General features: G+C 42.9%; 1 pseudogene; it reads right to left on the bottom strand.

The window, feature by feature from the left end:
* Window positions 1–9,556: 9,556 nt before the first annotated feature.
* LOC112624255 lies at window positions 9,557–10,015 on the bottom strand (annotated as a pseudogene).
* Window positions 10,016–12,243: the final 2,228 nt, after the last annotated feature.

Raw genomic sequence — 12,243 nt, 5'->3', positions numbered from 1 at the left:
TGTTGCTACCTTATTGCCTGAAGTTATTGCAGACATTTTCTACCCTCATATTTGCAAATATATCCCAATATTTTACAAAATTTTATTAAAATTTTAGATTGCTATTAAGCTAGAATTTTTTTGTAGAATTTTAATTATAAAAGTAGTACATGCTCATGGTAAATAGCATGCAAACATTACAGAATTACACATAAAATGGGCTGTGCGCAGTGGCTCACACTTGTAATCCCAGCACTTTGGGAGGCTGAGAAAGGCAGGTAGCTTGAGCCCAGAAGTTCAAGACTAGTCTGGGCAGCATAGTGAAATCCCATCCCTACTAAAGATACAAAAATTAGCTGGGTATGGTACATGCCTGCAGTCCTAGCTATTCGGGAGGCTGAGGTGGGAGGATCGCCTGAGCCCAGGGAGGTCGAGGCTTCAGTGAACCCTGATCATGCCCCTTCACTTCAGCCTGGGCAACAGAGTAAGACCCTGTCTCAAAAAGAAAAAGAAAGAAAGAAAGAAAGAAGTACACATAAAGTGAAAAATAAGTGTCCTTCACTCCCTATTCCTGTAGTCCCATGCCCCAGAGATAACTACTGTAAACTGCTTCTTTTTTATCCTTTCAAAACTCTTAGCACCTGTATTTGCAAAGACAAGTGCATTTTGGGGATTATGTTATACATGTTACTTGACAAGGTCCTTTTTTTTAACTTTACAATACAGCATGTTTCCATATCAGTAAATCGACTTCATTTTTATTATAATATTTGATACCATACAAAAACCTTACATAATAAATATATAATAATTAAAATATTATATGAAACACGATGGCTCACACCTGTAATCTCAGCACTTTGGAAGGCCAAGCCCGGAGGATCACTGTGGCCCAGGAGTTTGAGATGAGCCTGGGCAACATAGCAAAACCCTGTCTCTACAAAAAATTTAAAAAATTAGCCAGGCATGGTGTCATACCACTGTGGTCCCAGCTATTCAGGAGGCCGAGGTGAGAGAATCACTTAAGCTCAGGAGATGGAAGCTGCAGTGAACCACGATTGCACCACTGCACTCCGAGAGAGACCCTGTCTCAAACAAAAGCAAAAACAGAAAATAACAACAACAAAACATATTATATGATGACGTAATATTGGTATAAAGAAACTATGGATTCCTGACATTTTTTATTGAATTGAGGTTTTTATTGAGATAATTGTAGATTTACATGCAGTAATAAGAAATAAGCAAAAACAGCAAGATCCTTTGCACACTTTGCCTAGTTATCCCCATGATAACATTTTACAAAGCTATAGTGTAATACCATTACCATGATGTTTACGTTATCAATCCACTAGTTTTATTCAGATTTTTCCAGTGTTACTTATACTTATTTGTCCCTACTTGTGAGTGTGTGTGTACTAACTTCTACACAATTTTACCACCTTTGTAGATTCGTGTATCCACCTACCACAGGCAAGTTATTCAACAGTTTCAACACCAGGAGGATCTCATGTGTTTCCCTTTTATAAACACTTCTCCTTAAACCCTGGCATCCACTTCGTCTGCCATTTCTAAAATGTTGTCATTTCAGAGCTGCTACATAGGTGGATGCCAACGTGATCCCCATGGAGCTACCATAGCTAACGGTGCCTATGCCACCAGGAGCGTCTGACATGGGCATGGCCAAGGCTAACCGCTGGGCGTGGCTGCTGGTGCTCAGATTCCTGTTTGGGTGCCGCGTCCTTCAGATCCTACTCCCGTCCTTCTCTTTTATGGCCAGGGTGCAGCGCAAGGATGCAGAGCAGGAGTCACAGATGAGAGCAGAGATCCAGGATATGAAGCAAGAGTTATCCGTGGTCAACATGATGGTCAAGTTTGCCAGATCCGCCAGGCTGGAAAGAAAGATCAACAAGATGACGAATAAGCTCAAAACTCACGTGAAAGCATAGACAGCTCAATCAGGAATGATAAAATGGGTTCTAAGTGTTGCTTTCTACAAATTGCCAGCTACCGTGATCAGGCTATCAGACAGTCTTGTGGGGTTATCCATTACTTGACAGGGTCTTGCTCTGTTGCCCAGGCTGGAGTGCAGTGGGCCATCTAGGCTCACTGTAGCCTCTGCCTCCAGGGTTCAAGTGACCCTCCCACTTCAGCCTCACAAGTAGCTGGGACTAAAGGTGCTTGCCACCACATCCGGATAATTTTTGTATTTTTTGTAAAGACAGGGTCTCGCCATGATGCCCAGGCTGGTTGCATTTTCTTCCTCTGTTTATTTATTTATTTATTTATTTATTTATTTATTTTTTGAGATGGAGTCTTGCTCTGTCGCCCAGGCTGGAGTGCAGTGGCACCATCTCGGCTCACTGCAAGCTCTGCCTCCCAGGTTCACGCCATTCTCCTGCCTCAGCCTCCCGAGTAGTTGGGACTACAGGCACCCGCCACCATGCCCGGGTAATTTTTTGTATTTTTAGTAGAGATGGGGTTTCACCGTGTTAGCCAGGATGGTCTCAATCTCCTGACCTCGTGACCTGCCTGCCTCGGCCTTCCAAAGTGCTGGGATTATAAGCATGAGCCACTGCACCAGCTCTTCCTCTGTTTACAATGGCATTTGTTGGACAAGCATTTGTATAGTACTATCTACTTACTTGAAGCTGTTAATTTTTCATTAGTGTTTTGTAAATTTCTTCAATAGACTATAATGCATTGTTTTGTGCTCAAATTTTGTATTGTATTTAAAACATTCAAATGAAATGTATTTTATATAAGCATTTAATATTTATGCTCTGTTGAATGGAAAGAGGTAAAAAACAAATTTAGGAAGCCTGATTAAATTAATCTGAACTGAAACCTGTTTGGCCCATAAAGCATAACTCTGCTAAACCTATTTTTTATATGCTTTTTTCTAATTAAAATTTTTGCAAGTGCTTGTGTGACTTTCTTCCCTACAGCCACTTATTTGCTATGAGGAATCTGGAACTGACAAGTGTTGTAGAGGGTTTGTCCATTAACTGAGTAACCATGGCACAATAAAGCTAAATTCTATCACTAGTTTATAAAAGATCATATTTGTATTCTTGTATTCCCTCATGCTTGAATAAGTGGCTTGTTATTATTTTGGCTAAGTGCTGTGGTCCTTTAGTTTATTGTCATGCTGAAGACCACCAGAGTGGATTTCAGGTTCCACTTATTCAAGCTCACAGATACTACAGGCTTAGTCAGCACCAAATTTAGTTTCCAGAAAGGACACGGGACAGGGAACACAGCAGCAGCGCCATGGAGGACCTGGCACTAGTTTCCGGTGTCTCATCACCACACAGGATACATTTTGGTCACAAAAGATGAGAAGCCAAACTAAGGTGATTACAGCAGTATACGGAAGCTGCAGTGTTTATGGTCCCTTAGATAAAACTTAGCAGTTGGAGGACACATGCCTAACTCCTTTCATTTATGTATTTATTTATTTGCTTGTTTTGAGACAGAGTCTAGCTCTGTCACCCAGACTGGAGTGCAGTGGCACAATCTTAGCTCACTGCAACCTCCGCCTCCTGGGTTCAATTGATTCTCCTGCCTCAGCCTCTCCAGTAGCTGGGATTACAGGCACATGCCACCATGCCCAACTAATTTTTGTGTCTTTAGTAGAGACAGGGTTTTACCATGTTGGCCAGGATGGTCTCAAACTCTGACCTTAGGCAATCCACTCGCTTCAGTCTCCCAAAGTGCTGGAATTACAGGCGTAAGCCACCGCTCCCGGCCCATTTTTAGTTAGCTGTTTTTAGCGGTTAAACAACAAAAAATTGGCAGCCAGGTACATCATGCCCAGGGCCAGCTTTGCATCACTAATCAGTATGAAGTATTCCTGACAAGACCCTTATCTCCTAACCACATATCTCTTCCATTGTTACCAAAAGAATTTTGACAAATCTCACTGAGACTAGAGAAAAAGATTTATAATTTACAGCTGTTCATTGTTTCCAAATACATTAATCTGTGAAGATTAAGTAGGAAGATTAAATAAGGAAAACTCAAATGTCTTTTATGTTTTATATCCTTGTGTTTTTTTGAAAATAGTATTTATTTTAATGTAATTTTATTTTATTTTCTGAGATGGAGGCTCACTTTGCTGCCCAGGCTGGAGTGTAGTGGCATAATCTTAGCTCACTGCAACCTCTACCTCCCAGGTCCAAGTGATTCTCGTGCCTCAGCCTCCCGAGTAGCTGGGATTACAGGCGCCCGCCACCATGCCTGGCTAATTTTTGTATTTGTAGTAGAGACGGGGTTTCACCATGTTGTCCAGGGTGGTCTCAAACTCCTGACCTCAAGTGATCCACCTGCCTCGGCCTCCCAAAGTGCTGGGATTACAGACATGAGGCATTGCACCTGGTCCCTAAAATAAATTTTTAAATTATCAAAGTAATATCTTGAAAATGTTATATAAATGGAATCATAGAATATGTAACCATCTGAGATTGGCTTTTTTTGTTCAGTAAAATTCCCTGGAGATTCATTCTAGTTGTTGCATGCATCAGTGGTTCATTCCTTTTTATTGTAGAGTAGCATAAATTAGAATCCTTTTTATTCCTTTAAAAAACAGGTCTTGCTATGTTGCCCAAGCTGAGTGCAATGGCTGTTCACAGGCACGATTGCACCACTCATCGGCATGAAAGTTTTGACCTACTTTCTTTCCAACCTGGGCCTGTTCACCTCTACCAAGGTAACCTGGTTGTCCCCTGCCCTCAGGAAGTCACCATGTTGATTCTGAACTTAGTGCAGACATCTGACTGGTTTAGCACACTGCAGCCCTCCTAGTCTCAAGGATTCTCCTTATTGTGATAGAAGATGCTGTGGTGTCTGGTATGAAGATTCTAATTTAGCCAGGCCTATCGTCCCAGCTACTATGTTAACCTCAGACACCACAGCATCTTCTTTTTTTTTTTTTTTTTTTTAGACAGAGTCTCACTCTGTTGCCCAGACTGGAGTGCAGTGGCACAATCTCAGCTCACTGCAGCCTCCGCCTTCCAGGTTCAAGCGATTCTCTGGCCTCAGCTTCCTGAGTAGCTGGGACTATAGGTGCATGCCACCACGCCTGGCTTATTTTTTGTATTTTTAGTAGAGATGGAGTTTCACCATGTTAGCCAGGATGGTCTTAATCTCCTGACCTTGTGATCTGTCCGCCTCGGCCTCCCAAAGTGCTGGGATTACAGGCCTGAGCCACCGCTCCCGGCCACAGCATCTTCTATCACTATATATATATGTGTGTATATATATATATGTTTATTTATTTATTTTTTGAGACAGAGTTCCACTCTTGTTGCCCAGGCTGGTGCAATGGCACGATCTTGGCTCACCGCAATCTCCGCCTCCCAGGCTCAAGCGATTCTCCTGCCTCAGCCTCCCTACTAGCTGGAATTACAGGCATGTACCACCACACCTGGCTAATTTTTTTGTAGTTTTAGTAGAGATGGGGTTTCTCCATGTTGGTCAGGCTGGTCTCGAACTCCTGACCTCAGGTGATCCACCCGCCTCAGTCTCCCAAAGTGCTGGGATTACAGGCGTGAGCCACCGTGCCCGGCCACCTATCACAATATATTTTAAGAAACTAAATAGAGGATGGGCATGGTGGCTCACGCCTGTAATCCTAACACTTTGTGAGATCAAGGCGGGCAGATTACCTGAGGTCAAGAGTTTGAGACCAGCCTGAACAATATGGAGAAAATCTGTCTCTACTAAAAATACAAAAAATTAGCCAGGCGTGGTATCACATGCCTGTAATCCCAGCTACTCGGGAGGCTGAGGCAGGATAATTGCTTGAACCTGGAAGGTGGAGGTTACGGTGAGCCAGGATGGCGCCATTGCACTCTAGCCTGGGCAACAATATCGAAACTGCATCTAAAAAAAAAAAAAAAAAGGGCCGGGCGCGGTGGCTCAAGCCTGTAATCCCAGCACTTTGGGAGGCCGAGACGGGCGGATCACGAGGTCAGGAGATCGAGACCATCCTGGCTAACACGGTGAAACCCCGTCTCTACTAAAAAGTACAAAAAACCAGCCGGGCGAGGTGGCGGGTACCTGTAGTCCCAGCTACTCGGGAGGCTGAGGCAGGAGAATGGCGTAAACCCGGGAGGCGGAGCTTGTAGTGAGCTGAGATCTGGCCACTGCACTCCAGCCTGGGCGACAGAGCGAGACTGCGTCTCAAAAAAAAAAAAAAAAAAAAACAAGTGACTTTAAGAGTCAAAGATTGCATTGAAATTAATATAGGCCTACTTTTGCATTCAGGAGTGTAATGATAACTTCATGAATATGGCCCTGGGTGAAGCCCAGGACAGTATTTCCAATAGGAAATGTATAAAGTTAGGAAATACCACTTTGTTTGTAAGTATTTTAATCATTTGGTCAACACTATTTATGTCGACCTTAAGGGACAAGAACAGTAATCCTAGATTGAATGAAACCTCTGGAAGAGGCTTCTGACCTTCTTCTCCACTGGGATAATTTCCATTTCCTCCAGGGCAGCATGCTTGGTACATGAAGAGCCAAAGTGAAAACCAGCTACTTGAGTAAGTCAAAGGGTAAAGTACTCTTCTATGGACTTGCTGTGGTGTTTAGAACAACCATATGATAGAATGTCTTTCTTTTTTTTTTTTTTTTTTTTTTTTTTGAGACGGAGTCTCGCGCTGTGTCACCCAGGCTGGAGTGCAGTGGCGCGATCTCGACTCACTGCAAGCTCCGCCTCCCAGGTTCACGCCATTCTCCTGCCTCAGCCTCCGAGTAGCTGGGACTACAGGCGCCCGCCACCACGCCCGGCTAGTTTTTTTTTTGTATTTTTAGTAGAGACGAGGTTTCACCATGTTAGCCAGGATGGTCTCGATCTCCTGACCTCGTGATCCACCCGCCTCGGCCTCCCAAAGTGCTGGGATTACAGGCTTGAGCCACCGCGCCCGGCCAGAATGTCTTTCTTTCAAAGTATTAGCTTTTGGTGAGATCATGGAGGGAATATGAGGAGAGAAAATAATGTTAGACATAGGTTTTTAGATGGGAAAATGTGTGTTTGACCTTTTATGATTTTTATAAATTAAAATATGATCTAAGGATCTGCAAATGGGAGCAGAATATTTATAGCCAACTAGGAAAATCTGAATAGCAAATTTCATTGGTTTGCAGATGGTACATAAATGTGACTTTGCAAAAATAGATCAGAGAAAACAGGAGAGAAATGGAGAGTAATTTATTGCAGTGACAAGGAAAACAATGTCTAGACCCCAAAACTAAACAATTATTTTCCTGTTTTGCTAAAAGTACTTTATATGTTAACTTTTAAGATAATTACCTCAATATTTTATTCAGTTGAACATGCAAGCAACATTTTAGTTTGTGTCATTTAAAGTTTCTTTTCTTATCTGTGCTTTAGTTTTTGAACAATGCATATGGAGATATGAAGAATAATAATGCTCAAAGACCAGGATCAGGATAAAACATACCCCAGAAGTCAACTATTCAGGCCCATTAAGCATTTCAAACTCTGGGTGTCCAAAACCAACTTCAGCTGCTTCTCTGCCTTTTCACATGAAATCTAGAATTTTAGGGATTATCCTAAACTTCTTCTCTCCCTCCTACTTTCCCCACAATAGTCATTGAATTCTCCTTATACCAACTTCTTTTGTAGTACTTCCCTTCTCTGTCTTTGCATTTGCCACTATCTTTATTAAGACTCTCACCATCCCTCCAGTCCCACCCCCACGCATTTTAAAGATAGTCTAGGACTTTCTGAGTAGTCTTTCTGACTCTGATCCTGTGATGTACCCTAGAATGATCTTTCTAAAACAAAAATCTAACCAGGTGGCACCTCTCCTTCCACTCCAAGTATTCAGTAAATGCTTGGATTGGATACACTGGATTCAATAAAATCCAAATTCTTCAGCTTAATACACAAAGCTCTTCACAATCTAGTCCTGGCTTGTGGCTTCTGCCTCATGACCAGCCATTCCAGCACTACACACAGGGCCCTGAGTATGTCTTACTCTTCCCCACCACTTTGCCTTCAAATATCTTGCTCCTTATTATTCAAATGCTTTCCTTACTTTTATGAAACACAGTTCAAGATCCCTCTTCTGGGCTCTGCTACCCCCAGCCCCACCCCACACCAGTCTACTTTATTTATTTTTTTAATTTTTATTTATTTATTTTTTTGAGACGGAGTCTTGCTCTGTCGCCTGGGCTGGAGTGCAGTGGCCGGATCTCAGCTCACTGCAAGCTCGGCCTCCTGGGTTTACGCCATTCTCCTGCCTCAGCCTCCCGAGTAGCTGGGACTACAGGCGCCCGCCACCTCGCCCGGCTAGTTTTTTGTATTTTTTGGTAGAGACGGGGTTTCACCATGTTAGCCAGGATGGTCTCGATCTCCTGACCTCGTGATCCGCCCGTCTCGGCCTCCCAAAGTGCTGGGATTACAGGCTTGAGCCACCGCACCCAGCCTATTTATTTTATTATTAATTAATTCATTTATTCATTCATTTATTTCTGAGACAGAGTCTCGCTCTGTCACCCAGGCTGAAGTGCAGTGACTTGATCTTGGCTCACTGCAAACTCCACCTCCCAGGTTCAAGCGATTCTCCTGCCTCAGCCTCTTGAGTAGCTGGGATTACAGATGCCCACCACCATGCCAAGCTAATTTTTGTATTTTTAGTAGAGACGCGGTTTCACCATGTTGGCCAGGCTGGTCTCGAACTCCTGACCTCATGATCTGCCTGCCTTGGTCTCCCAAAGTGCTGGGATTACAGGCATGAGCCACCGCGCCGGGCCTTATTTATTTATTTTTATTTTTTTATTTTTAATTAGGAAGAGTATTTATTTCTGCTCCTTTCATGCATCTTATTGTTCAGGAAACAGTCTTATGTACATATCTGAAATAATCTACCATCACACACTCTAGTTAAAGGCAAAGCACCATAGGAAAAGCTGATGAGCTGTCCAGAGTTCTCAGCTTATGGAACCTTGCTTCTTAATTTTATGTTAATTTCTGAAAATCAGAAATGTCAGCTCCAAAAAATGTTAAGGGGGTTATGAAAAATAATTATTTGATACTATAGTTGTAGATATGGAGTAAGAAATGAAAAACTAAGAAGAAAATGCCACTAAACATACTTGGTATAGCAACAGGACAGCAGGAAAAAAAAATACTGTAATAAAATTGTCTCTTTAATACCAAGAAGAAATTCTAGTGCAAGCTTCAATACGCTTCCTGTTTTTTCACTAGATATTTCTTTTAATGCTGCTCTTTATTCTTTTCCACATGTCATACTGGAGGATTGGTACAGCCTTTAAAACTTCATTGACAGGAGCAAATCCAGTATCCTCATTACTGTTGTATATGTCCCATGTGCCTGAACATAACACAGACTAGCTTCTCATTATGTAAATATTTATCATATGGATAAAGGGGACTCTTCGAATAGTAAAGCAACAGTTGAGAATTAACAAGTCACAAATCTGCATAGTTCTTTCCCACATAAAAAGTGCCGTGGCTCTAAGACCTAAAGGCGCTCCTTCTGTACTACCACAATCCTTCTGATTTCTTCTCAAAGGCACTCTAACCCATCAAATAGCCTGGCAGTTTCATTCTCATGAATACTCTAGCCATGAAAAAATTTAATAGGACACACACGAATCCAATGAATAGAAGAAGAAATCTATTGAGTTTTGGGATATTTGGTGCATTCGATGGGTCCAGGATTATGAAATTTAAACTTCCCATTGTAAACAGGAAGCTGGATGCAAGTCTTTGCATAATATATTGTCCATTTACTCTGTAGGCCAAGAAAGCTACTGGCCTCTGATACCCATATTCATCAGTCATAGAGCCAACACTTGGAGGTTCAACAATAACATCATAAGTTATTCCTCCAGTGATGAGGAAGTAAGACACCTTCACCAGAGCATACATAGTCATGGCCAATGGTATGTGCAGCCAGGGCGGCTTCTTCAGCTTCAGGTTGGGACACTTAAGTACTAAGAATGGGACACGGTACAAAGTCTCCATGTTGGTGGCAGCAAGCTATTTATTTATTTATTTATTTTTATTTTTGTTTTTTGAAACGGAGTCTCACTCAGTCTCCCAGGCTGGAGTGCAGTGGCACGATCTTGGCTCACTGCAAGCTCCTCCTCCTGGGTTCACACCATTCTCCTGCCTCAGCCTCCCTAGCAGCTGGGACTACAGGCGCCCACCACCACGCCTGGCTAACTTTTTGTATTTTTAGTGGAGACGGGGTTTCACTGTGCTAGCCAGGATGGTCTCGATCTCCTGACCTCGTGATCTGCCTGCCTCGACCTCCCAAAGTGCTGGGATTACAGGCATAAGCCACTGTGCCCGGCCTACTATTTTTTATTTTTAAGACAAGGTCTCACTGTGTCACCCAGGATGGAGCACAGTGATGTGATAACGGCTCACTACAGCCTAGACCACCTGGGCTAAAGCCATCCTCCCACATCAGCTTCCCAAGTAGCTGGGACTACAGCTGCATGTCACCAGGCCAGCTAATTTTAAATTTTTTTTGGTAGATATAGAGTTTTGCCATGTTAAAAATTTATCTCTTTTATGTTCTTATTTTACCTATATTATGCATTCTTTTACTTACTCAATAAATACTTACTGAGTACATACTATGTGTCAGGCATTGTACTATACTGTCACTCTACTGTGATGATTTATGTGTCTCCCCTCTACTTGAACTTAAACTCCCTAGATACAGATTCCATTTAAATACAGTATTGAATGGGTGAATGGATGATGGATGGATGGATGGATGGATGGAGACTTTTGATAGTAGCTAACAGGATTCCTTACAAGCTCCAAAAAAAATTTTTTTTTTTTTTGAGACGGAGTCTTGCTTTGTCGCCCAGGCTGGAGTGCAGTGTCATGATCTCAGCTCACTGCAACATCCGCCTCCCAGGTTCAAGCAATTCTCTGCCTTAGCCTCCTGAGTAGCTGGGATTACAGGAGCCCGCCACCACGCCCTGCTACTTTTTTTTTGTATTTTTAGTAGAGACGGGGTTTGACCATGATGGCCAGGCTGGTCTTCAACTCCTGACCTTGTGATCCACCCGCCATGGCCTCTCAAAGTGCTGGGGTTATAGGCATGAGCCACCACGCCCGGCCTTCCAATATATATAAATATATATTGGAATATATATATATATAGGAATATATAGAGGAATATATATATAGGAAAATATATAGAGAGAGGAATATAGAGAGAGAGAGAAATATATATATGGGAAATATATATAGAGAGGAATATATATATATAGAAATATATATATATATATATATATATATTTTTTTTTTTTTTGAGACAGAGTCTCACTCCATTGTCCAGGCTGGAGTGCAATGGCGCGATCTGCAACCTCTGCCTCCCGGGTTCAAGCAATTCTCCTGCCTTTGCCTCCCAAGTAGCTAGGATTACAGGTACCCACCACCATGCCCAGCTAATGTTTGGGTTTTTTTTGTATTTTTAGTAGAGAGAGGGTTTCATCATGTTGGCCAGGCTGGTCTTGAACTCCTGACCTCAGGTGATCCACCTGCCTCAGCCTCCCAAAATGCTGGAATTACAGGCGTGAGCCACTGCACCTGACCCAAAATATTTTTATATTAATTATTGTAGGCGGGGCGTGGTGGTTCATGTCTGTAATCCCAGCACTTTGGGAGGACAAGGCAGGCAGATTTTCTGAGGTCAGGAGTTGGAGACCAGCTTGGCCAACATGATAAAATCTCGTCTCTACTACAAATACAAAAATTAGCCAGACGTGGTGGTGCATGCCTGTAATCCCAGCTACTTGGGAGGCTGAGGCAGGAGAATTGCTTGAACCCTTCAGGTGGAGGTTGCAGTGAGCCAAGATCACGCCATTGCACTCCAGTCTGGGAGACAGTGCGAGACTCTGACTCAGAAAAAAAGAAAAAAGAAATGTTCCTACGTACAATGATTTTTTGTTTGTTTGTTGAGACAGAGTCTCACTCTGCCACCCAGGCCAGGCTGGAGTGCAGTAGCACGACCTCGGCTCACTGCAATCTCTGCCTTCTGGGTTCAAGCGATTCTCCTGCCTCAGCCTCCTGAGTAGCTGTGATTACAGGCACTCGCCACCATGCCCGGCTACTTTTTTGTATTTTTAGTAGAGACAGGGTTTCACCATGTTGTCCAGGCTGTTCTTGAACTCCTGACTTCGTGATCCACCTGCCTTGGCCTCCCAAAGTGCCAGGATTACAGGCGTGAGCCACCGCAC

The sequence above is a fragment of the Theropithecus gelada genome, chromosome 5 (assembly GCF_003255815.1).
Source record: "Theropithecus gelada isolate Dixy chromosome 5, Tgel_1.0, whole genome shotgun sequence".
Taxonomy (NCBI): domain Eukaryota; kingdom Metazoa; phylum Chordata; class Mammalia; order Primates; family Cercopithecidae; genus Theropithecus; species Theropithecus gelada.
Note: the sequence above shows the minus strand (reverse complement) of the source record. Positions and strands in the feature narration are given on the sequence as shown.